General features: G+C 42.2%; 2 protein-coding genes across 7 annotated transcripts in view; both read right to left on the bottom strand.

Annotated features, from left to right (window-relative positions):
• The window catches only part of SMCO4 (single-pass membrane protein with coiled-coil domains 4), a 30,616-nt gene extending 8,062 nt beyond the window's left edge, over positions 1–22,554 (bottom strand). Inside the window, exons 1-2 of one of the 6 annotated variants that reach the window (XM_049823623.1) lie at positions 22,252–22,554; positions 17,525–17,646 (exon numbers count right to left, since the gene is read on the bottom strand). The gene's annotated coding sequence lies outside the window, so the exon portion shown is untranslated. Of the gene's footprint in view, positions 1–17,524; positions 17,647–21,537; positions 21,558–21,580; positions 21,640–21,966; positions 22,081–22,235 lie in introns of those variants that run through there. The other 5 variants (XM_049823621.1, XM_049823625.1, XM_049823622.1 and 2 more) reach the window with 5 other exon arrangements.
• The window catches only part of TAF1D (TATA-box binding protein associated factor, RNA polymerase I subunit D), an 815,997-nt gene that overhangs the window by 704,291 nt on the left and 84,562 nt on the right, over positions 1–27,144 (bottom strand). The gene's annotated exons all lie outside the window — the stretch shown is intronic.

The following is a 27,144-nucleotide window of genomic DNA, read 5'->3' as shown; positions in this document are numbered from 1 at the left end:
CAATATCAGAGTCAAGAAGAACTAAAACCAACAAGCTTATCACTTATTTTTGCTACTGGGCTGATTAGTTTAGGGTACTGCAGCCAGAAGTGCTGTACAGAGGCTGGATGAAGAGTCAAGTCCAAGAGATGGAAAGAGGTGGTGAGGACCCAAGAGGCAAGAGGAACCCTGGTTAGCAGGGAAGCTGGGCTCAGCACCGAGCAGTCATTAAAACAGGAGCGCTCCCCAGCCTCGTGATAAAGACCCCCCCCTTCCTACCGGTGAAAGAGGATCGTCCTTGCAGTGGTGACGAAGCCCCAGGCACAGAGCACTCTGCTTGCATGGTCCCAGCAGAACACACAGCATCTCTAGGGAGCCAGGAGTGGCTGTGCAGGGTCTCCTACACATGAGGCTTTAATCCTCCCTTACATCGGGGCAATTTCAACTTCACTACGGCCAAGCCGGTGGCCACCGCAAGGAGATGGCAGCTCCTGACAGCAGAAGAAAACTTGACGTGCTGCCCCAGGCAGCATGGGGAGCCCAGGACCAACAAGTTGGCTGAAGTAATATCACTCTTAAGGTCTGGCCATTGCTACAGTAGCATCAGCAAGGTCACCAATTTCTAAGGTGATTTGGCCCTCTTAGAAATGCAGCTAAATCAGAATTTAAAAATGTATTTCAGTAGGAGCTTGGGACAGATTTACAAACAGGAATACTTGTGCACAGAGGTCTAGATAGGGTCTCCATAGACCTCAGTTCTGCACGCAGCCTTTCCACCCATCCAGGTCCAACTCTGTCCCTTGTTTTTTTCCTTGTGTTTCAGTTTTGGCAGGTGTAAAAGAAAAATAACAATCCTTACATCTTCTCTGAAGAACACTGTCATCCCTTCAGGTGGCTGCTACCTGGATAGGATTTACAGGAGCACTTAGACCAGTTTGCACCCAACTCCCGTGCCGAGACGGCAGCTAAACCTGCTCCTGTGTGTCAGACACATTAGACAGCTAATGCCTTGCAAACCTGGCTCTGAGGAGGGGACTTTTTATAAATAAATAAAAAAAAAGAAAGCTCCCGATTGTAACAGTTTTTATGCAACTGCAGTAGTGATTGTCCAGCACTATTTCACATTCAAGCACAATTATTACACTCACTCCATTTTAAACATTAAATGTAAAATGATAGTTTAAAAAAAATCTTCATTATTTGACAGGCTCTAAAGGAGCAAAATGTTCTGTGTAATCACTTGCATGGGTGACGAAGATGGATAGAGCAGAGATTTACCAATTTGACTAGCAGAGCTGAACCCTACAGGGCAAGCCTGCCCAGAGGATTAACCACACACTTTAATCCCAGCCACATCCTCCCTCCCTGCCCCCAAACCTCCCCAGCCAACCCACTTTCAGCAACACAAAAGCAGCCCCATGGTGAAGGGAATATTCCTGTTGCAGGACAGTTCCTTTTGGCACTGAAATGCAGCTCTGTGCAACCACTAACAAGGGGAAATGATTATCACTTGCTTAAAAAAAGAAACTTTTAATTTGTATCAGCCACCCCCCCTCACGAAACAAGAGCAACCTAAGCAAGCAAGGACTCCGCAGGAACAGCCACACAAATAACTTTGGCTTCTGCACTGTCAAATGCTCTGGGTCACCCAGCTCGTTACTTTTAAACAGCAGTTGCACAGCAGAATTGATGCATAGCTGAAGATAATGCTTATAATGCTAAATTTGAGATCTTCTGTTTCAGTGGCACTATCTGTCATGATTTCAGAGTGTGCTAAAAATGAAGAAAAGCATTAAGAACATTTTTTTTCTCTGTAAAAAATGGATTTTCACGTTACAGCATGAGGCCAGTTCTTAATATCATAAAAATTTACCTCAGTCTATTTGACTGTAGCAAGGAATTATTATTAGCAAATCAAAACAACCCTGTTTTCAAGGGTAAAAGCTTTTAATTAGACACATAACAATATGGAACTATTAAGATGCTGTTTGAAGTCATTTCAACATTATTTTTTAGTGAGGAGTGGTAGCTTTTTTTCCAAATTACAGACCTAAATCTGAATTGACCCATCATTACTGCAACATCACATTTATTGTAAATGTAGCTTTGAGAGTCTCCAAACTACTCAGCATTTGGAAAATGAAAGCCCGCATTGAATGCTGCCAGAAAGTCAGAGAGAGCAAGGCCGCCAAAGCAGAAAGCTATTTCAATATGATTTTCACAATTCTGAGCATTTGGATATAGTGAGTAATCTGTATTAGAAACAAAAAAGCCACGGATCTCTGCATCTGGGAAGGCATTGTTAAACAGAGACGAGGTGACGGTATTTTTGGTGCATACAGTGTTGCAGTGCAATCCTATCTGCCCTGAATGCAGCAAAGAAACAGAACAGAATTCAATTAAAAATAAAAAGTAAAGGTAAGTCCTTTTGCTCCATGAACAGGTGGATAAATAACCCATATTTTTCTTTGTAGATAAAGAACCAGCATCAAGACAACTTTTTCAACAGGCAGTCCAATGAAGAAATACAACTAATGTTTACTGAAAACAAGAAAAACAAACACGTAATTTCTGTCACTGCATGAATTCAATTCCTAGGGGAGGCTGTAAAAGAAGAGCTTGCCACTCTCCATCTATACAGCTACAGATGATCTTGCACATAAATGTGGTAAACCACAACACCTAGCATATGACTTGATATTATGTGTTTGCTCAGCTGTTTTCTTAAAAAGTAATTTTCTCAGCTGTTCCTGACAAGACTCCTTTGGATACAAAACATTTATCTTTCCAGTGTATTTACAGAAATTCAGTTTCTAAATAGTGACACTAAATAAATAAATAAAATTAAACAAGTCACTGGTGTCAGAGCTCTTTGAAATTTATGTGCTGCTTTCCCAGACCAGCCCCAAGCATTTGGCATCTGCAAGAAGGTGCCCCAATAGGAATCTGGTGTGAAAATAACATTTCTGTTTCCCAGTAGAGCTGTGTCAGGATCACAAGCCCACTGAGAACTGGCCTGTTGCTGCTAACTCACACCACAAGCTCAACTGTCACCAGAGGGTAGCAGCGCTCGTCCTCTGAGCTGATGATGACCTAGATGGGAAACACACTTTTCCTATGATCAAGCATGTGGTCTGGTTGTTACTTCTCCTGTTCAAACTTCCAGGTTTCAAACACGGTCACTCTGTGAGACAGCACCACTATAACACGTTTGAAACAGATCCCCGAGACACACATCAGGCAGAACGCCAGCAAGTCCAAAGCCTGATGTTACAGTCTTGTAATGCAAACAGGAGAGTTGAGGGACTGTCACTGCTTTTCACTTGTCACTAAAACTTCGGCACTGAAAATTCAGTCCGGGCTAAAGCTTAGCAGGCAAAGAAATCCATGCCCACAGCAAGAACAGATTGTTAAATCTAAACCCACAAAAAACCTGAAGGCAAGGAATGAGCCTAAGGTACAGGGGTGCATACGTACATGTGTGTGCGTGCACTGGAGAGAGAAACAATGGAGAGTGACCGACAGAAGAGAAAAGCTGCAAGAACAGCTCCCAAGATACCAGGGCAAGATCTAGAAACACCATGTATACTTCCTGACCAGAAGACAATCTGCATATACTGGACTCACAAAATCGGTGAAAGTTCGTTTCTTCAGAAGGCACAAAGGTAAGTTAATCTTCCTCTTCTAGCTCAAGATACAGAACTATCCACCATAGAAGAAAGCAAGAGGGATGTGTACCTGGACTCCTGAAACCCTCCTGAGACAGTCCTCCAGGAGAAAACACACAGCACTGCACTGACAGTCGCACTTATTTTATTTTATGAAGTAACTTGGAGGTATTCGCAGATTTAAAGCAAGCTGGATGCAATGCCAGAGCACACTGAACAAGGGGTTCAGATCTGAAACTCATCCACACCAGGGCTTGTCTGAAGTTCTGTTTTTTTTCAAGTTTTTCCTGGCACAGATGGTTTTCCAGTAGGAGGCTGAGGAAAGACTGCTGGCACCATGCCTGTCTCCCTGCTGGTACATGTGCCAGGGGAGGACTGCATGACACTGGAGAGAAACTAAGAAATCAACCCAAATACAATCACTGAAGTGGGTGTCTGCGTTACTCCCTTACTTGTTTTTGAAGCAGGGAAGGTGTTTTAGAGCTTATGCACTGCTGCCATTTGGCAGATTTCATTCCCACCTCTGTTGCCTTCTACACACTCCTGTTCGATCTGGGTAATCAAGTTATCAATGAACAAAGTAACAATCTCCACCTTACATTGGAATACCACCTCAGGTTTAGCCTAGAGCTCTTCCTCTGACGGCCAGAAATCTGCACCTTTCCCAAATTCCTGTCAAATTACAGAAACATTCTCAACAACAGCGTGACACCACCACAATCAGGACACGAGTGGGGGGTGGGGGGGTGCAGATAAGAACTGAGACCTTGCGACACAGGAAGGGTGGGGAGTTTTTTTCTTCCTATCACTGGTCCCATTAAAATCTCATTCCGTTTACGCCCCAGCTTAAACCTGAAGTCTTACTACATTTCACTAAACAATTCCACATTATAATAAAGCAGCAGGCTTTCCTGCCATGATTGATAGACTCTGTTTGAAATTATTTAAGGAGAAGGCACATAATTACATACAGCTGGATTAGGCTGATCAAATCCCTGTTAGTGTCTGTCAATATACACATAATAAGACAGTGTGACATTAATGTAAACCAATTTAAATGCAGAAAGTTTAATTAAGACTTAAAAAAATTACAGACGGAAAGAAAAAAAAGTTTTGCACTGTCTAACCAAAGGGCGTTTCCCAGCAAAGCTACCCTCTAAACACAAGCCTGTTTTGCCTAATCAGTTCTGCAACACTGGTTCTTCCACCACCTATTTATGTACTCCTATTTACAGTCCTACTGCCAATACCTTCCACCAGCTCAAAAACTCAGAAGCAAAAGCAGATGCTATAGAGCCGTGTGTGTAAGGAAGTCCATTACAAGCAAGCCCAGTTAGTTGGAGAAAAATGTCTCAGAAATTCCTCTGCAACATTCAGCAAACAGCTACGCATCAGTACTTATAGTTCAACCACTGTAAAGTACAAGTGACCTTCTTTTAAAGCACTTACCAAGACCAAAACATTACATCCCCCCTATGCAACAGTATTCGTATTCTCCCTTCTCACTTACTCCTGCACAGCCTTCCTTTCCACTTGAATTGTTTTTAAAGCAATCTGCTAGATTCACAGTGCTCTCAGAGAGTCACCAGTGATACACAACCGTGCATTAACCCCAATAAGCTTAATGCAAGATACCAGCTTCATTCCCTGCTGAACAGATCCAAACTTTTCCAAGCGTAGTCATGCTCGTGCACTGCCTAAGTTGTCTTTTTCGTGCAACTCATGAGCATATGGATGCAACTGAATTCTTAACCAGAGGTAAAATACATCAAATGCTTGGTATGGCATACAAGCCACCTTAGCTCATGTAAGCCCATACATGCAGTACAAGGGAGATCTGGGCATGGAGGCCAGGAGTCCTGTTGTCCACACGCATTCCCTTTCCCCTTTTGTTCTGTGATAATGACTCTACCTGCTCTGCGTTTGCACATGTGTTATCACCATTTCTAACCTAGACACCTTCACTGTTTGCATGCCAGGCATTTTCCAACAGAGTAACTGACATGAGAAGAGTGCAGCAGTGACACTGTGCCACCACAGACCTCCTCTCCACCAGCAACCATCCTTGTGCTTTGCTAGATTAAAAAGTAGGATCTCTGATCTCATGCAGGGCAATTCACTGCTCCCCAAAGCATCGATTTTCCCATGCTACAATTTCCTGATATGCTCCCTGCCAAATTAAATCAATTTGAGTATCTCATTAAAGAAAAAACATTGCAGATTTTGATTCATTTTTAATAGTCTCTCTGCCAGTAGAGCCTGCTGCTCTGATCTGGTTTACTCAACAATTTGTTAGCTGCTCTGCTCAGCCACCTCTCTGTGGAGGCCCTACAGTGTTTCAAGAATTTTAGAAAATGCTGAACAATGTACAGGATCCTCACCAGAGCCTTATCCATAAAGGCAGCAAAAATTCTGAACAAGTCCATTTCCCGAACATTTCCTGCAGAATTAGTTTATGTCAGCTGGGGGAAGGGGAAAAGGCAAACAAGGAAAAACTTGAGAAACATAAGTGCTAGAAAGGATTACAGTGCAATCTCCTGAAACATGTATTAAAATTCAATACTGTATTAAAACTGATCAAAAAAATTAAGCCTCCCCTGTTCAATCACATCCCTCCAAAGCTCTCAGCTAACCAATCTGTGCTAGAGACAAATAGCTGTTAGATAACCTTTTTTGAACAAGTCTATCACTTACTCTAGTTTATGTTCTGTTTCCTTTGGCAGCACAGCTATTTAAGTCACCCTTCTAATCCAGAGCCTCTGGTAATTTTTTTCTGTTCCACTGCAATTCTTCAAAGCATCATAAAGGCAAATTTAATAAGCACCTCAATTTGTACTGCTTTCTATTTATAATACTGCAAGCACCTGCTACTGCTGAGATCTAGGCAGGTATCTTTCTTACTTTGTATAGATTAATTCAGATTAATCTTAATAGTTTCATATTTTAGAGCAATTTCAAGAAACATTGCTCCAAGCTGTTGAGTGGGTTGGTTGGGGTTTTTTTGACTTTGTGGTTTTTTTTGTCTTTAGGGTTGGGTTGTTTGTTGGTTTTGTAGTGCAGTTGGTCCTCCTCTCATCCCCCATTTTTATTAAGATGCTGCTGACCAGCTCTTAAAAATATGACTCCTTTTTCTTCATTTTTCACATCAGCCACATTTGATAATATGTCTTCTGGCATAGTCAGTAGATCCCTCTTGTCAATGCAACAGCAGGCACTCAACAATGGAATCCCTTCAAGTTGTACTCTGAACCTGTAACAGTAGAAGTCAAGTCAGCTCTGGGGCCCATGGACAGTTTGGGAACTGTGGGTGTGCACAGAATGGATGTTTAAAGGCACCTGCCAATGATCCAACAGACACAGGGTTTGGATCACGTATTATTTGACCTTCTCTCAAAATGGGGATATATTAGTTTTTAATCTTATCAAAGTGCCTCTGAAAACCAAGTGACAGCTAAGGCTGCACAGTACAGAAGTAAAGTCCTACGTCTGACCTTTCTCAGAGGGGCTGAGGAATCATGTCCTTAGGCATCTCTTCAGAGTCTGTCTTCCACCACTTATGGACAGAATATTAATGGCTGTACCCTGGGCTGTGGACATCCTGGTATCTACAACATTAACACCAACTGCTCTTGCTGTTATTTCATTTAACAAGACCACCGATAGGGAGTTTAATGCAGTGGGGGGAAAGGAAAAAAAAAAGAAAAAGAAATTGCAATGCATAGCAAGTAGGTGAGAGAATGAAGCTCAGACAGAAAAAGCAGGAAAGCCCCCTTAGTGCACAAGAGAAGAAAAAACAGAAGGAAAGAGAAAACGGTGCATGGGAGAAAAACTGCATGGAAGCGAAATAAAGACTGAAAAAAGTGGATGGAAGAATCAACCCATCAGAGAAGACAGACATCAATTATCTGTCTCACCTCTGCACTGTTTTTATTTACTCTTAGCATCTGACAAGCGAGGTTCATACTTCTCACCCATCTCCTACCTATGTATTTAGGTGTGATATAGCACACTCCTCCACAACCAGCCAGATCTCACAGAAGACTTCACAGGACCTTCTGAGGACAATTTCATTTCAAGAGTGACTTTCGATGCCGCAAACTCCTACTCCAGAGTGATGCTGTGCTATTTGCCTCTCTGCAGTATTTAATATGGGCTTTAAAGGCATAGGATTTTAAGTGCTCCCTTTAAAAAACATGCATCTTTCAACAAAAGAAAGTCTTGTTGCTGTTTTTATTCATGCCAATCTTGCCAAGATTGCTGTTAACTTCATGAGAAAAGCATGCTCATAAATGCATACAACAAAGTCGTCAAAACTGTTTTTAACTGCATTTGTTGAAAAATTAAGCAAATGAAAAGGCTCAGAGACATAGGAAAACATCATTGTCTATCAATAACAAAAGCTCAATACAGCCATTTTCTTGGGAATCTATAGATTTTTAACTTTCTATTAACATGACAGAGATGACGATACAGATTTCCTCAAAAAATAAATGAGACACAGGGACCTTGCATGTAATTTAAAAAGAGGAGATGCCATATATCTTTTCAGCCTCTGGCTGCAGCTTCCAAATTACTGTCCCAAAACATCTGTAACCTTCATGCGTTCTCATCCTCTTGAACAATTACATCTTATCACATGGGGAGGTTTTGAATTTTTGCAACAGCTATATTGAGTAAATCAGTTATAAACAGACATGCTATAGATACTCCAAGCTGATAGCTAATCATGATTTTTAGTCTTTCAAGCAAATAGGACAACTTAAAATGGCAAACATTGCTCTATCTACCCATCCATAAATCAGGAGTGACAATAGCAGATTATTACTCATTCACTCAGAGCGTTTGTTTGGCCCTGAGAGAACTGGCTTTATTCCAAGAGCTGGCAAACATTGGTTAATATACATGTAAATGTTTTATTTCTCTCAGAGTAGACAATTTCACAAAATGAAATACCAAATTAAAGACGACCCTAGTTTTTCTGCCGATGCCTGTCTCAGATGCAGTGCTGCTGAAAGCCTTTGCAAGCATTTTCATACCAAGTCAACAGGGAAAGAGCCATCTTTTCTTTTGAAAGTGAGACAATGTCACTGTGGAAACATGAAAGCTTTCATATAAATATCAATCACTGAAGTTGTCCTGGAGTTAAGTGGATGGAGACTGGCTTATATAAGGTTGCAGTACTGACTTGGTCATAGTGAGATGTACTGAAATGGTATTGCAAACACTGCTCCAAACAGGCTGTTCCTCAATACAAGAGCTGTGGTGCCAGAAGTAGATTCAGCGACCCCAATATTTAATCTGAGGGTAATATAAAACAGCACTTCACTCCTAAAAGTGAAGAAGGAGCATTCTGTCCTTTGAATATCTAGTGCAAGTGTAAAGGAAAAGGAAAATGTTTTTTTCCTCAAAAACTGCCACTAATTTGAACTGGGAAGAAGAAGGGAGACCAAGAAAGGGATGGAGGTTCAACACAGAGAGGCAAACAAACCAAATATCTGGACAGGAAACCAGGCAGTGGTTTAACAGAACCTCTTGCTAACCAGTCCAGAACCTAAATAAATCTAAATTTATTTAGATTAAAAAATAGATATAGATCTAAATCTAAAGTCAAGCATAATACACCCATACTCTCGAGCACGGACCCTCCAAAAACCAAGAGAATCAACAAGCACATTCTGTGCATTTGGAGGAAGACTCTGAGAACCATCTTTTTCCTACAAAGGACCAGAGATATCAGAAGATACCTAGATCTACTTACTCCTGTGATACAGGCCATCAACCATTGCTTACCCCTCTATCCAACAGAGAAGTGAGATTTTTTTTCATGAATTAACTGAGCCTTGAAACTGGAACTACAACGACAAAGCAGATTTTTGAGAAGGGGAAGGGAGAAGCATACCCTTTTATCTACTGTACTGTACCATATGTGTCATCTCACCTTACCTGAGGGCACGCTAAAGGTTCAGTCAACTGGAGATGCTAGCAACAGATCAGAATTGTTCATAAACCTCTAGACAGAAATGATACAATATTACTATATTTCAGAATAGAAAGTTTAGAATAAAATAAAATAAGGTAGAAAGCATTGGCTAAGATCACAGTACCTTGATGGAACCCAAGAGCAAAAGGTGTATAGCACTTAAAATAACAACTGTCAGGACAGCTGCAGTCAAAATTCACCTCCTTCAAGTGAAAGGAAAGGTGGAAGATGAACAAACGTCAGTGGCAAGCAACAGCTACCAACAGAAGACACCTTCAAAAGATACAGGACTATGTACATGTGGCAAGTAGTGATAAGAAGTTCAGTTCCCATCTGGCAACCTGTCTCAGTTGCTACTACAGTGCTCCACAGGTTTCAGCCAGGTCTCTGCATGGACATGAACATCCATGGATATGAAATGGACAGCAGCAGATCTGTATTTTATGGAGGTAAATACAAAGACAGCTGGCATTAGAATTGCTCTTCCTCACATTCCCCATTTTAACAGGAAAACAATTTAGACTTTACAGGCTATTACATTAACCAAAGTAACTTTTGAAATCTTTGTTATATTTACTTCCCAAAATTATATGGATTTTTTTTTACCTTGCAGAAAATTACAGATATGATTACTGCTGGAGCAAGCACACTGTCTAGTACTTGACAATACTTTGCTTTCAACCTTGAACCTAATGCTGCACTTTTCAGTGCTTCTTTCACACAAAGCATACTCTCCCTCGTCTTGTATGCTACTGCTTACATGACACGTTTAGATCTCACAAGGAAATGTGCTGAATGGAAGGGTGACACAACAGAACAAGACAGTGCCAAGTTCAGCACTGAAAAGGATTTTAAAATTTATTACACGGTATCACTTCGTTGCTCAATGTTATACGTGGCTGAAATGAATACACATGCCTGGCAGAACTGCAAGAGAAGGTGCCTCTATAAAAGGCGACAGCAGTATTACCAGATAAGCCACCAGTTAGACATCACTGATTACCACACTGGACAGAGATTTTAACTCATCTAGAGAGCAGACAGCTAATCGGATTTCTTAATGGGCTTCTCTCAGTTTCACTGGGTCTGATGCATACTGCATATAGGATTTGAAAAGAGATTTTTCCTGAAATAGCACATACCGCTACTACAGCATTCTATTATCATCTTGGCTTATGCTTATATAAAGTACCAGATGGAGAGCCAGAAGTTACATGAACAGTCACTAAGAGGTTAATCATTAAATTCAAGCTATGCCAGGGCAGCAGCAAAGCTGACCTCTTGCATAAATTGAGCTTGGATAAAGGTAGCATTGATTTTCCTAAAGAGGTTTCATTACCTAACTCTGGATTTGTGATTTCTTTTGAGAGTATGAAGTTAAGAGTTAATCTAAATTTAGTGTTTCTCTTCTACCCAAACAGAAACCAATCCATTTAAAATGCAGACAATATGATAGACCTCCCTCCCTTTCATTGTTCTCTCCCCGCCGAGAGAAACTGAACTTCACAGGACTTCAAACCTCAGGGGGAAAAAACCAACAAAAAACCCAACAAAACCAAAAACCTTAAAAAAACCCCCAACAGTTCATCTTTATTCTACAAGCTTTTCTTCCAGCACTGAAAATCCAGTGCACATTTTCTCCCAACTACTTTTATCTCTGTATTGTTCTTAACGCTTTCCTAGAAAGCGGCTTCTTTAGCATGCAAGTGAAAAACTTTAATTTGATGAAGGGATGGGGACTGTTTGGAGCCTAGTGAGTGAAAAGATATAAGGTAAACATTTGGACAAGTTACATGACCCCAAGTCTTTCTGCCCTATTTTCTGCCTTCCAACTCTGATCTTCCTGTTTTCATTTTTTAGAAAGATATCAGAATGAAACAGCTGACTATTACAAGCTGTACCATTAAACAGAAGAGTTACTACTTTACCTCCCTGAAGTATGATAAGGATCATCCACAAAAGCAAAGTGATTGGAGTTTCCGATTTCCCACAGGTACTCTAAAACACTTACTGAACCATAGCAATTATGCCTGTGACAAATGGAGTGTCTTACGGACTCAGGGTTTCCTAACTTTCTGAAATTATTGTTTTGACTTGCTCACATCTCCGGGAACGCGAAACGTACTTAGATAAGGTCTAAGAAAAAGCAAGGGAGATTAGAGAGACTAAGTTACTCAGGGAAAAAAAAAAAAGAAAAATGAAAACAACCAACCAAACAAGTACATATCTCTTTTACAAGAACAGGGATATAACTTCTTACTCTCCTGTTTTGAAAGCCTTACTTCTTTCACAGTTGAGCAAAGCTTCCACAAAGAAGCCATCACTGATTGCATTCATTGGGAATTTTTATGTAAACAAGTGTTGGAATGTGAAATGGAAAGCCAGAAAAGGATATTAAATCACAGGATATATACATCCCAGAACCTTGTATGTATCTCTTCAGAGAGCAGGAACAACAAAAAAAATTTTGACATGAAAAAGAAATAAAAGTAGACAAGAATGTGGAACCTGAAAGGCTTTTTTCTTAAGGTCCCTAATGTATTAAGAATTTATTATGAGTTGATGTTAGAGCACCTGAATTTCAGAGAATTACTTCAGAGATGGCTCCTGTTGCAGCAGTTTCTGCTGGAATATTTTACTCTGGCTGTCAGCCAAATCTTTGCTATGCTGATGCCAAATAAATGATACCCAATTTCAACGACAGATGCTGTTGTGTTGACACATAATTGATACGTTTATATTCAGGGCTCCCTGGAATTCTGTAACAGCAACACTTTATTCACAAGAAATACAACTGATGGCAGAATTCAAAGGGACTTGCACATAGCTGATGCTGCTACACTGCTGGTATTGTGAGTCTGGAGGGAAGAGATCACTAACTATGCAGGATGGTCAGAAACAGTGGAGACCACAAATTTTCTAAGGCAATGGAAAATACGGAGAGATGGTCCAGCAGTAAAAGTTAACTGGCTCAGCCAGAAACCATCTTGCTCACGAGAAACAGGAAGCCTGAAAGTTTTCAACACAAGTCGCATATCCCTTTCCTGCAGAGACTGTAACTGTGTAGGAGATGGAAGTCATAGAAATGCCACAGCATTGAAGCAACAGGTATGTCCATAATCTCCTTCTCTCTTTGACTTCCTTGGTTTCCTAAGCAGGAAACAGATTAGCAACCTTAAAAAATATATTTAGCAAAGGTATGTTCCAAAGAAAACATTATATACCCCCTCCTTGCATGTCCACTCTCCTGTAGATAACTTGAAATAAACTCTCATAAATAGTATTTACTTTGGAAAGCAACTATATCCCTCCTCAAGCTTAACAAACCTTCAGCATCTACTATAATTCTTACGGGGCGGGGGGAGAAGCTGATGACATTACAATATAAGCCTACAACCTAAATTTTGGTTTTAGTAACACTGCCTCATATTTTTTCACACAATTAACAAAAACAGTCACAGAATGAAAATATTCAGAGAAAAATTCATACCTATTCATTTCACAAGAAAAGAAAAAACCCAACAACAACTAAAATTTCCTACAGAAGACAGCAGCAAATAAATGCCATATATAGCAAAGTTTTCAGTCATTTATCCAGATGGTATATGTTGTTCAGCAAACATGCAATGTGGAATATCCTGCCATGATGCCTCTTTTTAATTAAAATAAGGTTAAGCTTAAAAATACCTTTGAATTGCATTATATGGGGATTGTCAAATACATTTGAAGCTTACAAATGAAGAGGGATCACTACCGGAAAGTCTCTTCAACCCCTGCAAACCACACTTCGTTGACTGTTTCTTAAACTGTATTTTAGAACACCGATCACAGCCCAGAAAGCTTCCGCGTAATACGCTTGTGCTGCTTGTGGGGCCTTATCTGGCTCTCAAATACTATCTGTGCTCCTCTGCTAGTACCACAGAAAAGATTTCATCCTCCAGTCACCTCTTTCCTTACATTATATGAAAAAGGGAATGAAAATACTGATGTTAATTCTTCAGACTCTGCACACTGCAGCTCTTTCCTTTATTTCTCCGTCTCCTGTGCTTCAAAGGCTTGCTAAGGCCAACACTGTCAGAAGACCTCTCTTCACACTGAATTTCTCCTTCAGGAGTGCCCAGCACAGAGTATAAAGATAAAGTTATACAGAAAAAAAAATGCATTTATCATCAAAACTTGTACCTCTCAAAACCCCAAAATTGTCATTTAGTTCAGCAACATGGGATATGTAAAATATCTAGGTTTATATCCTTGCAAAAGCACAAAGTAGTTGAAAAGGGCAAGGAAGTGCATTAAGTAGAAAAGCTTTAGGAGCCAGTGTGTTCTTTTCACTGTTGCGAGAGGCATTGGAAAGCCAATCTGTGCCAAGAAAACACATTCAGATATTAAAAAGTTAAGCACCAAGTGCACAGGTACCTTCTTCCAAAACCCCCAAAACCCAAAACCAAAGCAAGCAACAACACCACCACAAACCAAAAAAACCCCAAAATAAACAAACAAAAAAAAACCCCCACCCCCCAAAACCCAACACCCCCTCCCCAAAGTTTTTCAAAGTCACAACGGACATCTGAGACTAACCTCCCACTGGCAGTTGGGCATCTCAGGAACATATACAGAGCATGAGGAAGGGAACATGAAAAAAAACAGCTAAGTTAGTTGTCAGCAGCTTCGCTTTACCAGAACCAGTCATGGGGTATGATGGGGTGGTACACCACAGACAGACCCAATCTTCCTCACTCCTGTTCAGAGAAGATCAGATGCAAACCAGCTCCAGTTCAAAAGCTGCAGTGATTGGTTAGACTGGTGCTGTGCCTAAGCTAAAAAAGACCAGTCTCAGCACTGCATTTTAAATTGAGCGCAGCACTGAAATAACAAAGCTAGAAGGCTTAGAGAGGAGTTAGACCTTATCTGTAATTATTTAAGAGTGTGGGCAGAGAAGCATAGGTCAGGCTGCAAGGCATTGTATAGCTATATCCTATCAGTATTAGGAGGGGCATAATTAGTTCAGGAGGAGATCAATGTTAAGACATACAGCCCAAACTGAATATTCCTGCTTGGTATTGAATTTGCTCCAAAGATTTATTCCTACAGGTTTCTTTGGGTGTTTGGAACTCCCCTTGCTCCCCCTTAAGCACATGCTAAGTTTAATAACTTTCATTTTTAAAAAAATCATGTTCAATAGTAATAACCCATCCTGTTATTAGCAAAGACAAAGATTTGAAAAGTCAAATTGAGTCTCACTCCTACGTCTACTATTGGCTTCTGCATTTTGTTCTGTTTGAACACAGAACAGAAAGGTCTCACTTTCTCCCACTCAGGAAGGCAGTGCTATAGCTGGAAGACATGGAAAAAAACCAATAAAATGATTGTATACAAATATTTCCATTTCTCCTCACCAAGTTATAATGTCATTTTTAAAAAAAGCAGAATTGTGTTTGTTGGAGATTATTGTACAATGAGTTAACATGCTAAATAAATTATCAACAGAAAGAAGTAAGTCAGCTTCAACTTTCAGAAATGTAAAAGACTTAGAAATAGTTCAGGCAATCAGATTTCAGAGCAAATCTCACTTTTACAGACACTGTTTCCTATCCTGTTAAATATTTCTCTTACCACTGTGGGAAAGACTTAAACAATGGAGGGAAACTGTCTAAGGCTTGCTCTGCAGACTGAAATAATCTCAATTCAGCAGCAAGAACCAGCATCAAGACTTCTGAGTAATGGTATCAAACCCAAACATTTAGGCAAGAAGTTGTCATGCACCCCTTTCCTCCATGCTGAAGTCTGTCACCACAAGTAACTCCAAGTCTCCAAGCCTTCAAACAGACTTCACAGATTATAATAGTATAACTACAAGCCACTCCTTTAAACAGTTATCAATTCAGTAAACTTGAGTTTTTCTGATGCTATGCAGCATCCCTACCTAAACCCCTCAAGCCTATTAAGACAGATGTTTATCCTTCAGTTTCTGTCCTAAACTATGCTAGAGTTTAACTGTATGCTCCCCCATCCCAAGTAGGCTGCACCATGACAGTGGGTGTGCTGGCAAGACCCAGCACAGTAAGTGTATTGGTTTCTAAGCAGACCTAAGTTTGCAAAACCAAACAACTACAGGTGAATTCTCTGAGCCTTTTTGTGGCATGGCTGCAGGCTCAGAGCCATATTTTATACTGGCACCAGTAAGGTCTAGTAAAAGGCTCTGGGATCTTGAATCTTACTTGTATACAGCCATGTACCTAAGCTATGTTTGAGGGTGCACTTTTGTAACTAAAAGCTGCATGCTGCAGCTTCACCTGAACAATTCCTTATTTTTGTTACCCTTCTAGTTGGGTGTCAAAGTCAAGCATGAGTTCTGCCATGATGCAACAACACTATATAAAGTGTAAGATGCTATTGACATCCAACTCGAGTAAGCAGCCGTGCTAGGACAAACATTTTAGAGGCAAAGCACTTCAGTGAGTTTTAATAACAGATTTATACAGCACACCTCCTCTCCAGACCTGATACTAAGCACTACCACAGTCAGAGAACTCCTTTGCAAACACACAGACAAAGCCAAGGTGTCAAACAAAAACAAACTAACATTGAGTTAAAAAGCAGTGAGACCAATTTATAAACAGAAAACAGTCTGAGAAGGAGACTGATATACACCCCGAGGTTTGGTACATCCAAATCACGATTATCCATACCTCCAGCATGATACAAGGCCCAAAATCAACATGGCCTGAACACAAGGTTTTTATATTTAGCAATTAATAAGGCTCAAGGAGCCTTATTAAAGACCCTTATCAAAGAGCCCATCTGAAGGCAGGTAGTACTTTGTGCATTAAAGCCCCCCCAGTCACCTGCTCCGATTTAATTTTTTTCCAAGTTTACAATTATGCAGCCACAGCTCTTCAACTACAACCATAGTATATCTTTAGTTTTAATACATTTTTTTAGAGTTGCCTACGGCAGAAAAAAAAAAAAATAAAAAAAAAATCACAGCTACACAAGTGCTTGTAAATAAAAGTACCAAGCCAATACACAACCCCAATCAAGATGGATTGGGTTTGTTACTGCCAGAGTCTAAGGGGTGCCCATAGAAGTAAACATAAGGCCACATAATTCTGCACTGCCCCTAACCCACCAGCTCATTTCAACCCAGAGAAGTCATTTGTGCCTGCAGCAGGGCAGGCCACATTTCTACTCTTCATGTGACAAAGACACAAACACATTGGTTTAGGCAGGAACAGCTTTTGCACTGATGCTGCTCTTTATTTTCCACTCTTTTTGTGAAATACAGAGACAATTTCTGAGCAAAGCCTTTGGGGAAAGAGCTTTACTCAAAATCACTAGTCCTCTGTCTAGCACAATAAGAGCAGAGAATGCAAATTAGTTTCAATAAAAGCAGCTGGCAATCAATAAGAAAGGGCTGGTCTCCAAGAGCAAAACTGGTTCCTCTAAGGATAAGAGTTAAAAAGGGAAAAATATAAGAAGATGAATAAAGGAAGAACAAATGTAAACAACATGGGGGGGGTGCACAGAAGGAGAAAAATCTAACGATGCAATTAAAAAAAAAATCAGACAAACTGACAAAGAACAGCTGGGGGTAAAAAGGAAAGAAAAATACAGATAACTATAGTGCAAAGAAAAGGATCATTAGAAAGTCTAATGGAAAACATGTGCAATCCAAACAAGATAAAATAAAAATCATGAAAGGGAGCAGATAAGAGGCTAGCTGGCACTAAGGCTTAAGGCACCAGTCACGAGTTCACATTCTAGCCTGGTTCACAGGCGTTGGTAAGTCTGATAATGAGTTTCAGCATTCCTGCTACTGCACATCTGGCCATTTCACAAAACCTTGTACACTCATCTTCTCTGACCTTCTGCCGTAATGCAGAAAGTCAATACCCACCTGAATGGGCCAGCACCCACCCACTCTGCATGCAGTCAGACTCCTTTTCTAAGTCACTCTGCCTCAGGAAGTCCACAGGCACCCGCAAATGACTGAGAAAAGCCTGGCATTAATGTTACCACCTGTTTAAAGAAAAAAAATAATTCCTCAAGATTGATGCTTTCACTGAGTCTCCCTACTATTGTGTCTAATTTTTATACGCCAACTATAGAGAGAATACATTATAGTCACAGAAGCAGCCTTCCCCTTGCAGCTGTTACAGATAGTACTTAATATAAAGGGGAAAATACAAGTATTTTGGCACTGTTAGCAACCTCCACTCAAGAGAAACCTAAAAATCAAGTGTCTTACATACTGCAAGTCAGTGTCACAAATCACTTACCCTCTGTCTTCCATCTACAAAACCAGCTCCAGTTTCTGGTTTTATCAACATCCTCCACCAAATGCTTGGTTAACATGGAACTAAGATCCCTATCTTGCATATGTCTTTAATATTGCATATTAGCAAACAGGAAGGCAAGCAGTTACTTTGCTCACAAGCTTTGTAACCTCAAAGAATCTCACCAGCAAACTACACAATGTAACTCCTTTGATCCCAAGAATGTAGCCCTCATCTTTAATAAAGTAGCTGCTTAATTAGTTTCTTAATTATACGAGATGGACAGTGGTGTTTTCTACGCTCACATGAAACTGCAGGGGAAAGTCCTATCACTGCACACTATTTATATTAAGTTTTCACCAGCATACTGGTGGACTAGACAGAGAAGTCTCTGCCCAGTTGCCAATATACTTAAAATTATGTTTATACTTTCAGAACTTTAATACAGAATAATTCGATTGGGGCATGCCCTACTCTCTGAGAAATTCTATGAGATTTCTAATGACAGAAGTGGTCAGAAACTTCTAGGCACACTGACATCTAAAAGCACAGAGCTCCCATTTTAGGGAGAGAAAGAAGTGACTAACTTTGCAACTAAAAAAGGCATACAAGAAATCAAACGAAGCAGGATGGAGAAGACAAAAAAAAAAACCCACCCAAACCCTGAAACTAAGCTAGTGGTAGGGCAAAAGACAACAAAGAGAATATTATCACACATTCTCATCCCCCTCAAGATACAGGTGCGCCTAAAGGGCTCACAAATATCTGATCTCTGGCTGTTTGCCACATTCAACATACAAAGCCTGCTTCCTCTATTGCCTACGGCAATTATTTTAGGGTTTGTCTTACCAAGTAAAAATCTCTCTCTCAAAAAAAAAAAAAAGTGTGGGGAGGCAGCCTGCACTGTTGCGGAGTTTTACATACACACCCTCATGGCCTGCTGCTGCTGCTAAGACAATCACAGCATTTTAACAGCACATTTCCCTAAGGTAGCAAGCAGTTAAGACCTTTATATACTGAAAGAGATGCCCTTCCACATTAGCCTGGCCTATTAGCCACAAACAGGATTAAGAGCTCAGCAAATCCTCACAGAGCCCACATCTGTCAACGTAACTCTTTCCCATAATGGGCAGAAAGAAAGGTAACTTCTCAGCTTTACAGAGCACTTACTGGAAAGCTGATACTGCAATAATTAAAAAAAAAACCAAAACAAAACAAAAAGGGAGCAAGACAGAACAGCACAATCACAGAGACCCCCTCGGGATCTCTTAGCTTGAGAAAAAAAATGCCACCTGGTTACAGAACTTGTGGTCTTACAGACCAGCCCTGCCATTGCTCTGGTGGCCCTGTACAGCAATCAGCCTTAGGGAGTTCTCCAGAGAAGACAACACCGAAGATCTCTTTGTGGAAAGTTTCTCCAAGCATGATAGGATTTCTATAATCAGTCAAAAACCAGAGACATCCAGATTGGCATGCAACAGAAGTTGCTACTGGACATGGACATCAATCCACCTATAGATGCTTCTTGCAGTGCATGATGGAAAAACTAGTACGGAGACAGAGATAATTTTATCGTGGAGCACCTGGACCAAAGTAGTTGAATCAAGAGATGCCACATCCACTTTCTAAGGGCTCAGATGGCTTTGGGAGTAGCTGGGGCACAGCTGTAATAGTAAAAGCAAAACCCAGCCCAATTCAGCAGAGACTTAATGCTCAGTTCTCTCAAACCCTGATACCACTGTAAAAGATCAATGTTTCTCTCTCTAGTGCAGTCCCCATGACACCAGTGCTACCTGCTGAATCAGGGCAGGTCTCCTGTGACTCTTCATGGATAAATTCTTTCAGCTACTCTACACCACTCCTTCTCGGTAGCGCACACACACCATTGGGACAAGCCTTGTTGGGCTTCAAAGTAACAGGCAAGGGAGAAAGATGATGGAGGAGGAAAATTTGTAACAAAAACAAACAAGAAAACTGCATGACATTACACACAAAGTGCCATGGCCAAAAGATTTATTATATGGTCTATCTACTGTCCCATAAGCCAGCTCATATCACCTAATCAGCATGTACATCTTATACATATGCAAAAGCATTTCACTGTCTATTTAATGCATGGAAAAACACAATTAGATTTTTAAAAAAACCCTGAGATTATTTTGCTAGCATACGGATACAGCAGCAATCAGCAAGGACACAGTCCACTCTTACCGTTACTGTACACGCCTCCAAAAAAGCAGCAACAAACCACTGGTCAGCTAGAGAGCGTGACTTAGGGTTGTCACCTCACACAGGGCAATTTCCACGCAAGTCTGACGCTCTAGGGTAGCTTCAAAGCTCAGGTGGTGTTCCACAGACAGGAGGTGTGGGCATGCGGCCACTGCTAAATATGTCTCACACAAAGCAGTTGCATCAGTCTGTGAACACCAGTCACATTGCAAAAGGGCGTTATGTGTGCTAAGGACTCCCTAGAAGGAGGGCTTTCCAATGTCCACCCTGGCAGCATCTGAAGGTGCCCGGCTCTGTAAATGGCTTGTCTTTATCTCTGTATGTCTGCCAGTGCCATCCATGCTCTTCTGTATCACCCTGCTTGTGGGGTCAACAGCTGTACCAAAACCCACTCCAGGAGCAAAATAAAGACACCTGTGCAAATCCATGCTGGAAAAAGGACTAAAGATACAGGTAGTTTCTAGAGTTTTCCACATGATAAGAGATATTTGACGGCTGCACTCAGAATTCCTGTTGGTAGATGTCCCTTTTACTTTTCCCACAAAGCATGAGGGAAAGCAGCAGCTAAGATTGCTGTGACAAGAAGCAGTTCATTTATCTGAAAAGATCAGTGAAATTTCTACCTACAAAGGTTAAGAACAGTCTAAAATCAGCTTTCTTCTTAACTTCAGCCTAGGAGGTCTGTGTGTTATAAATAGGCCACTAAAAGCCAGTTAAGAGAGAGAGGGAGAGCAAAAAGTTATTAAAAATGTACTAATGAGAAACTCATTTTACTTTTTTTTTTTAACAGGCATCAGGGAATTCCTGCAAGACTCCTGGTTCATTTAAAGGAGGAAATTTTTAACAAAGCTAAAAATAACTGCCAATCACATTTTCAAAATTGAGAGAAACGTGGAAACCCTAGGAGGTCTCAGCCCAGCGTGGTACCACACAGACCGATAAAAAAGCTTATACTAATTGTAGGCAGGATCGGGACCCCAGAACAGAAATCTCTGTGACATGAGAACATTTATTTTCTCTACTGCTTTAAAAGAAGGTTTGAGCCATAACCGGTTTAGAAATATAACAGAATTTTTTTTTTTTTTTTTTTTTTAAGTAACCAACAATAAGGAGAACCAAAAAGCTACAAACCCAACTCACGTCAGCACATCTCAGGGACAAAACACACAGAAACGAAGGCACGGTGCTTAAAGAAGAGACAAAAGCCACATTTTTACATTCAGAACGGATTATCAGGATTTTTTCCCGGGTCACCTTTTAATGCTTTCCTGAGATTTTTGTCAATAGGCTGCTTAAACACTGGTCTCAGTCGTTTCTCAGCACCATCGTACTCGCGACCGGGAAACCGAAATTGAGGAGAAAAAAAAAACCCAACAAAAAAGAGCAAAAGGCGAGAACACAAAACCTGAAAGTCTTCTGCGAGTCTTTTTAAGAGTTATTCGCCTCACCAATCTCCCAGCAGAGCTCCTCGGGGGCTGCGATCCAAGCCCACCGGCGTGGCCCGGCGGCGCGCCTCCCGCTCCGCTAAACCGGCGGCACACCTGAGCTCCCCGCCCGCAGCGGCGGGACCGCCGCCGCCCGGGCCTCCCCCGCGGCGGGGTCTCTACCGGAGGCGGTTTCGTTTCAGGGCTGGGAGCCAGCCGCCAGCCGAGCCGGGCCGCCCCGCCGACAGACGCCGGCAGGGCGCCCCGAGCCGCCCGCCGGCCGCGGCCGCCCCTTCGCCACACACGCCGAGGCGGCGGCTCTCCCCCGCCCGCCGCGCCACGCTCGCCTCCCGGCTCTCCGCCGCGGCACCCAGCCCGCACAGCCGCTTTTAAAACTTTCCGGTTCTGACCGCGTCGCCCCGGCCGCCGGACCCCGGGCCGCTGCCGCTGCCCCGGGAAGGAGCGCTCGGAGCCGAAGTCCGCAGGAAGTTGGCCCGCCCGGCAGCCGAGTCCGCTGCCCCGCCGCTCCCCCCCCCCGGGGACGCCGCGGGCTCGACCCGCGCCTCCTCAGCGCTGCCCGCCGCCCCCTTCCCACCGCCTCCGGCACGCCGCTGCCGCCCCCGCCGCCCCGCCGGCCTCCCCCGGGACGGCGGGCGGGAGCGGGCCAGCGCGCCCTTACTCGGAGTTGCGCTCACCCGAGGGACGGGGAAGGGACGGGCAGCGGCGGGAGAGGGGCAGAGTCCGAGCTGGCCGCCGGCAACTTCCCCGCTCCGCCACACGTGGGACCGAGGCGCGGGCTGGCTTCCCTCGCCGCTCGGCGCAGAGGACGTGGCAGCTCCCTCCCCGGCCGCGCCGAGCCGAGAGCCGGAGGCTCCTCCCGGCCCCGCTCTGGCGGAATGCGGGGCGCCCTCTGCCGCACAGCCGAGGGACCCGCTGCCCCCGAGCCTCGCCCCGGTCCCGCCAAGCCGCGGCTGCGCTGCCGGCGCTGAGGGGACGCGGGCCGCCCCCGCTCCTGCGGCGGCGCGGGGCGCTGAGGGGAGCTCCGCCGCAAGGGCGGGAAGCTGAGGGGCGGGAAGCTGAGGGACGAGGCGCGGCCGGTCGCCGCCGCCCCTCAGCGCCCGCCGCGGCGGGCGGGAAGCCGGCGACGCGCAGCGGGCTTGAGGAGTGCTCCGCCCGAAGGGAACCCCCGGGTGAAGTGGGGTGAGTTATACCCGACACCCCCCTCCCCGCTCCCGCCTCGGACCTCGCAGGTGTCCCCCCCCCCCCCCCGCTGGCTGTGTGGGACGGGAGCGCCCGAGGGGGTGGGAGAGGCAGGTGTGGAAACCGTTGGCAGTCCCGGCGCAAAGCTGGCAGGGTGCTCCACGGAAAGCGTTGCTCCCAGTCACGCGGCGTGGCATTTAGTGGCGGGTTAGAAAAGGAGAATGCCGAAACAGGCGAAATCAGGACAGCAGTTGCTTTCCTGCGTATCAGCAGGGTGGAAGCGCTTGTCGAGTTGATCAAACTCGGCGACAGTGGGCCTAAAATAAAAATGGAGAGCGGCCTCCGTACCCTCCAGGAGCAGGGGCTGACTGGGGACAGCGGGAGGACTTAAATTTGCCGAGGAACTCTGTCACTGTTGCCTCTGTACCAGCAGGACCCCCAGACACCTGTAGCTGCTTCCCAGTTTCCACGGTTCAGGCTGGCTCCACCACAGGGATACTCTTCTTCCTTACTGAGGAGAAGAGACCTCTCACCGCGTTCCTAAACAAGCAGTAGCTGTAACTGGTTGAAAATAAAAGACCTCAGACATCTATTTGCATTTTCTTCTTTTCAGGATTACACATTTTGAAAATAAAAGACATTACCTGGGCTTCGTGGTTGCAGAGCGCCTGACACGGAGGTTTTCGCTGAAAAGGTCAGTTGGAAGGAATCTCGCCCTTCTTCCAGGTTAATAACAGCTACAAAACTCTTCCCAAGCTTAATGGTGTTGTCCTTTTCCTCATGCCTTTCTTAAAGTGTTTCCTATAAGAGTGTTCATGTCAGGCACCTTAGTGTAACCTTAATATACCTTCTAATTGAGTGATATTAGACTGTCGTGTTGTTACCTCCTATTGCTCTTCTTTCTGCTGAAAACATCCATTTCTTCCAGTGCTGGGCAGGTTTTTAATCTCGCGGTGCACTGCCAATTTGAGGTTAGAATCTGACTTTGAAGTTGTAAAGAAGTGCTGTTGCTGATGTTCAAATAACGCTGAACCGCTTAGGGCTAAAGCAGAGAAGAAATAAAATTGTGTTTTTCTAAAGCATCACTTGCACTGTGGTTATCTCAAAGGGCTGTATGAAGTTATGTCAAGTAAAAGAGCACCTTTAAGCATAGCAGCCATTCTGTGCGCAAACATACCTTTGAACATAGAAATTTTTGGCGTTAGAGCTATCTATACTCATTTAGTAGGGCTATTATGTATGTTTAATGATCACCTGCAACGCCATGAGAAATATCCAATAATGGTCACCGCTTAAAACCATTAACAAAAGATAAAGTATGTGTATATGTTAACTTCCTCCTTGGTCTGACTCTAGGTAAGAAAACGCAGCCCAGTAGATCTAAGGTTAAAGTGAATGTGTGAATCTTTGCTACATATTCCAGTAAAGCTGTTACACTTATAAAGTACATCATTTGTTGGTTATTAAGTTACATATGTATACTAGGGAACTCTAACAACAAACTGTACCTGAACTCAAGTTTTGAGCAATAGATCTGTCTAATGCTGGCTGGCATACAGTTAATTGCTACTGTAATCACTCTAGCTTCAGCAATGCTCTAGCAACAGGACATTGCCATTTACAAAACGCACATCCATTTCTAAGCTTTAAGCAGAAGGCAATACGTGAACCATATAGGATTTTCCAATCTGCATCTGTCCAGAATAGATATGATTAAGTGCATTTTTGTTTAGCTATTGATTTATTCACCTGGCTTCCTCAAATGTCAGATATATGTATGGTTTTTGTCCAAGAAAAATAGGGCTGTTTGGAGTATTGATTGCAGCGGTAGAGTCTGCAGTACAGCTCAGTAAAAGGTTCGGTTCACATTTTAAGACATTGCACTGTTCTTTAATAAACCTGCACATCCTTTGGATGTAGATGTAAAAATCTGCTGCCAGGTTTATATTATAATCTTTTTATTTTTAATCTAGAGAAGAAGTCTTTTCAGGTTGAGCTATCAGTGTGCAGTGATCTCCCCTTAAACCTGCTCAGAATTTATAGATTTTTTTAGTAGTACCGTAAAAGGATGAGAAATGCTATTACCAAATTCAGTATTTTTTCCTTTTGTTGTATCCTACTTCCATGATAGTAGCAGCTTAGTCTTTTAATAAATACATATGTTTTTATATATATGCGTGTACGGAGGGAGAGAAAGAGAAAAAAATCACACATAATTGGAGTGCAGTAACTGTGGTTGTAGTTACAAGTTCAGATACGAAATGTAACTGTATGGGTGCATATATATATATACACTAAGGAGAATTTTTTCCTTCTCTGAGAACTTACAGTGGCAAAACCTTCCAGATGATATCTCTACCAACTAGCAAAATATTTCCTGATAATAAGAAACAAATGTTGCTTGCCAAGGCTCTTTGGATTTGTGATTTTTCACAAACTCCAGTAGTTCTGGACTTCTTTTTCTCCGAAGGGTGCCAGAGCCACAGCACTCTTACAACAAATAACTTTCCACATCTATGCCGTTCCATTTCTGGGTTTTGCTGGTGTCTTTACCTCTCAAGAACTCCTTTGCCTTTGTGGTTCCACACTTTCTTCAGATTTACTCTGGGGTCTTGTTTTCCTTATTCTCTGCTCATACCATATTCCTGTGGGACCTCCCTTGAATTGCATCATCACAGTCATCTTTCTCTCATGTTAAATAGAGAGATTTAACATGGAATCTCCCGTACAGTTAGCTGAAACACTTGAGCTAGGTGATATTCATCTGTCAAGTTTTGAATGGGAGGGATGTGCCATGAAGTGCCTATTTATCTTTTACTGACTACAAAAAAGTACATAAGAAGTAGATCAGATTTAGACATTTAAAGCAGGGTGAAATGAATTCCTTCTTAGGAGACTTCTCTGTTGGCAGTGAAGTCAAAGACAAACTCTAAGTAATTTCAATACTGAAATTTTTTGTTGTGGTAACAACAGTACCTGAGGTGATGGGTAACGAATGCCTTCTTTTCTAGCTCAGCAGCTACCTGAGAACACAATTGATCATTATTTATTGCTGTCTGAAAGTAATTTGGTAGTCTCTGAAAAATGAGAAATCCACCTGGCTCTTAATTTGTATTCTCAGGGATGACTTCATGATAGATGTCACTCACTGAACTGTCTCAAAGACTATAGTACTCTTTCTCTTCTGGAAAGGAGATCTTTGGAGCTCAATCTTAACTGTGGTAGAACAAGTATATCAAAGAGATGCTTTAAGGAGTGAATCATCTGTGAACTGGAAGTACCTATGTGGGGATCAAGATTTCAGGAACAGACTCTTCAGGCTCCGAGATTAAAAAAAAAGTGTTGAGCTTTAACAAAAGTTAAAGCTCAACATATTCACACTAAGAATGAGATTTAAAACATGCAAATAAATAGGGAGAGTAATACATCCAGTATGACTTGAAAAGTGTCAATACTGGTAATGTCTAAATTGAGACAGAATGCTTTCCTTAAAATATTGCAGTAGTTCACACAAGAATTGAGCCCAGAAATTGTGATGACCTGTCTATATACAGAAAATCGGAGTAAATTATCACAGTGCTTTCTTCTGACTTTACAAACTTCAAACAGAAATCCAGTCCATATTGACAAGGTAAAAGAAGTGGCTTGCATTGTCATCATCCTGCAGAATTCTTTTTTTCCTGAACTCTGGATAACAGTTTCACAATCACAACGGTTTGCTCAGTGTAGAGCCTAAAATAACCTTTAGAAGAAAATGTGAATTGTGATAGAAAACAAAAGACTGGATTCATCTGCTGCTGTTAACTTGGCATAGCTCCACTGAAGTCAGTGAAATTATATTGATTTACAAAAGGAGAAATTCTGATCTATGAACATTTGAAGCTAAGACTAAAACACACTAAGACACTATCCTTCTCCCCTAGCACTCCAGTTTACAGTGGGACTGTTGGACTTCAGAATTCCTTTTTCAGCAGGACATGATGCATAATATTCTGAAAGGTATTATAGAAATGTGACATCACCAGAACTTTGGTTCCTCTTATCTGAAAAATGTAAGAATATTATTCAGAAACTTCTGACAGATGATTTACATTTTCTGTGTTGGTTACACTACAATAACTACTATATTTTGCAGGCTAATTCTGTAGTGCACATTTAGTCTTTTTACATTTCATTCACTGTCACAAATGATCAAATGACAGATAAAAAATTTACTTGATAGTAATTGAGTATGTCATCTGCTTTCAGAGGCTCACAGTTCCAAAGCTGAGAAAGACTGAAACAGGAGAAATGTATAGTGTTACGTTATACTTTATCTTTCAGGTAGCTAAATATTGTGACTAAAAGTCAGATTAGACAGTTACATCTGTACCATGTTTCACAGAAGT

This window comes from Accipiter gentilis, chromosome 19 (assembly GCF_929443795.1).
Source record: "Accipiter gentilis chromosome 19, bAccGen1.1, whole genome shotgun sequence".
Classification (NCBI taxonomy): Eukaryota; Metazoa; Chordata; class Aves; order Accipitriformes; family Accipitridae; genus Astur; species Astur gentilis.
Note: the sequence above shows the minus strand (reverse complement) of the source record. Positions and strands in the feature narration are given on the sequence as shown.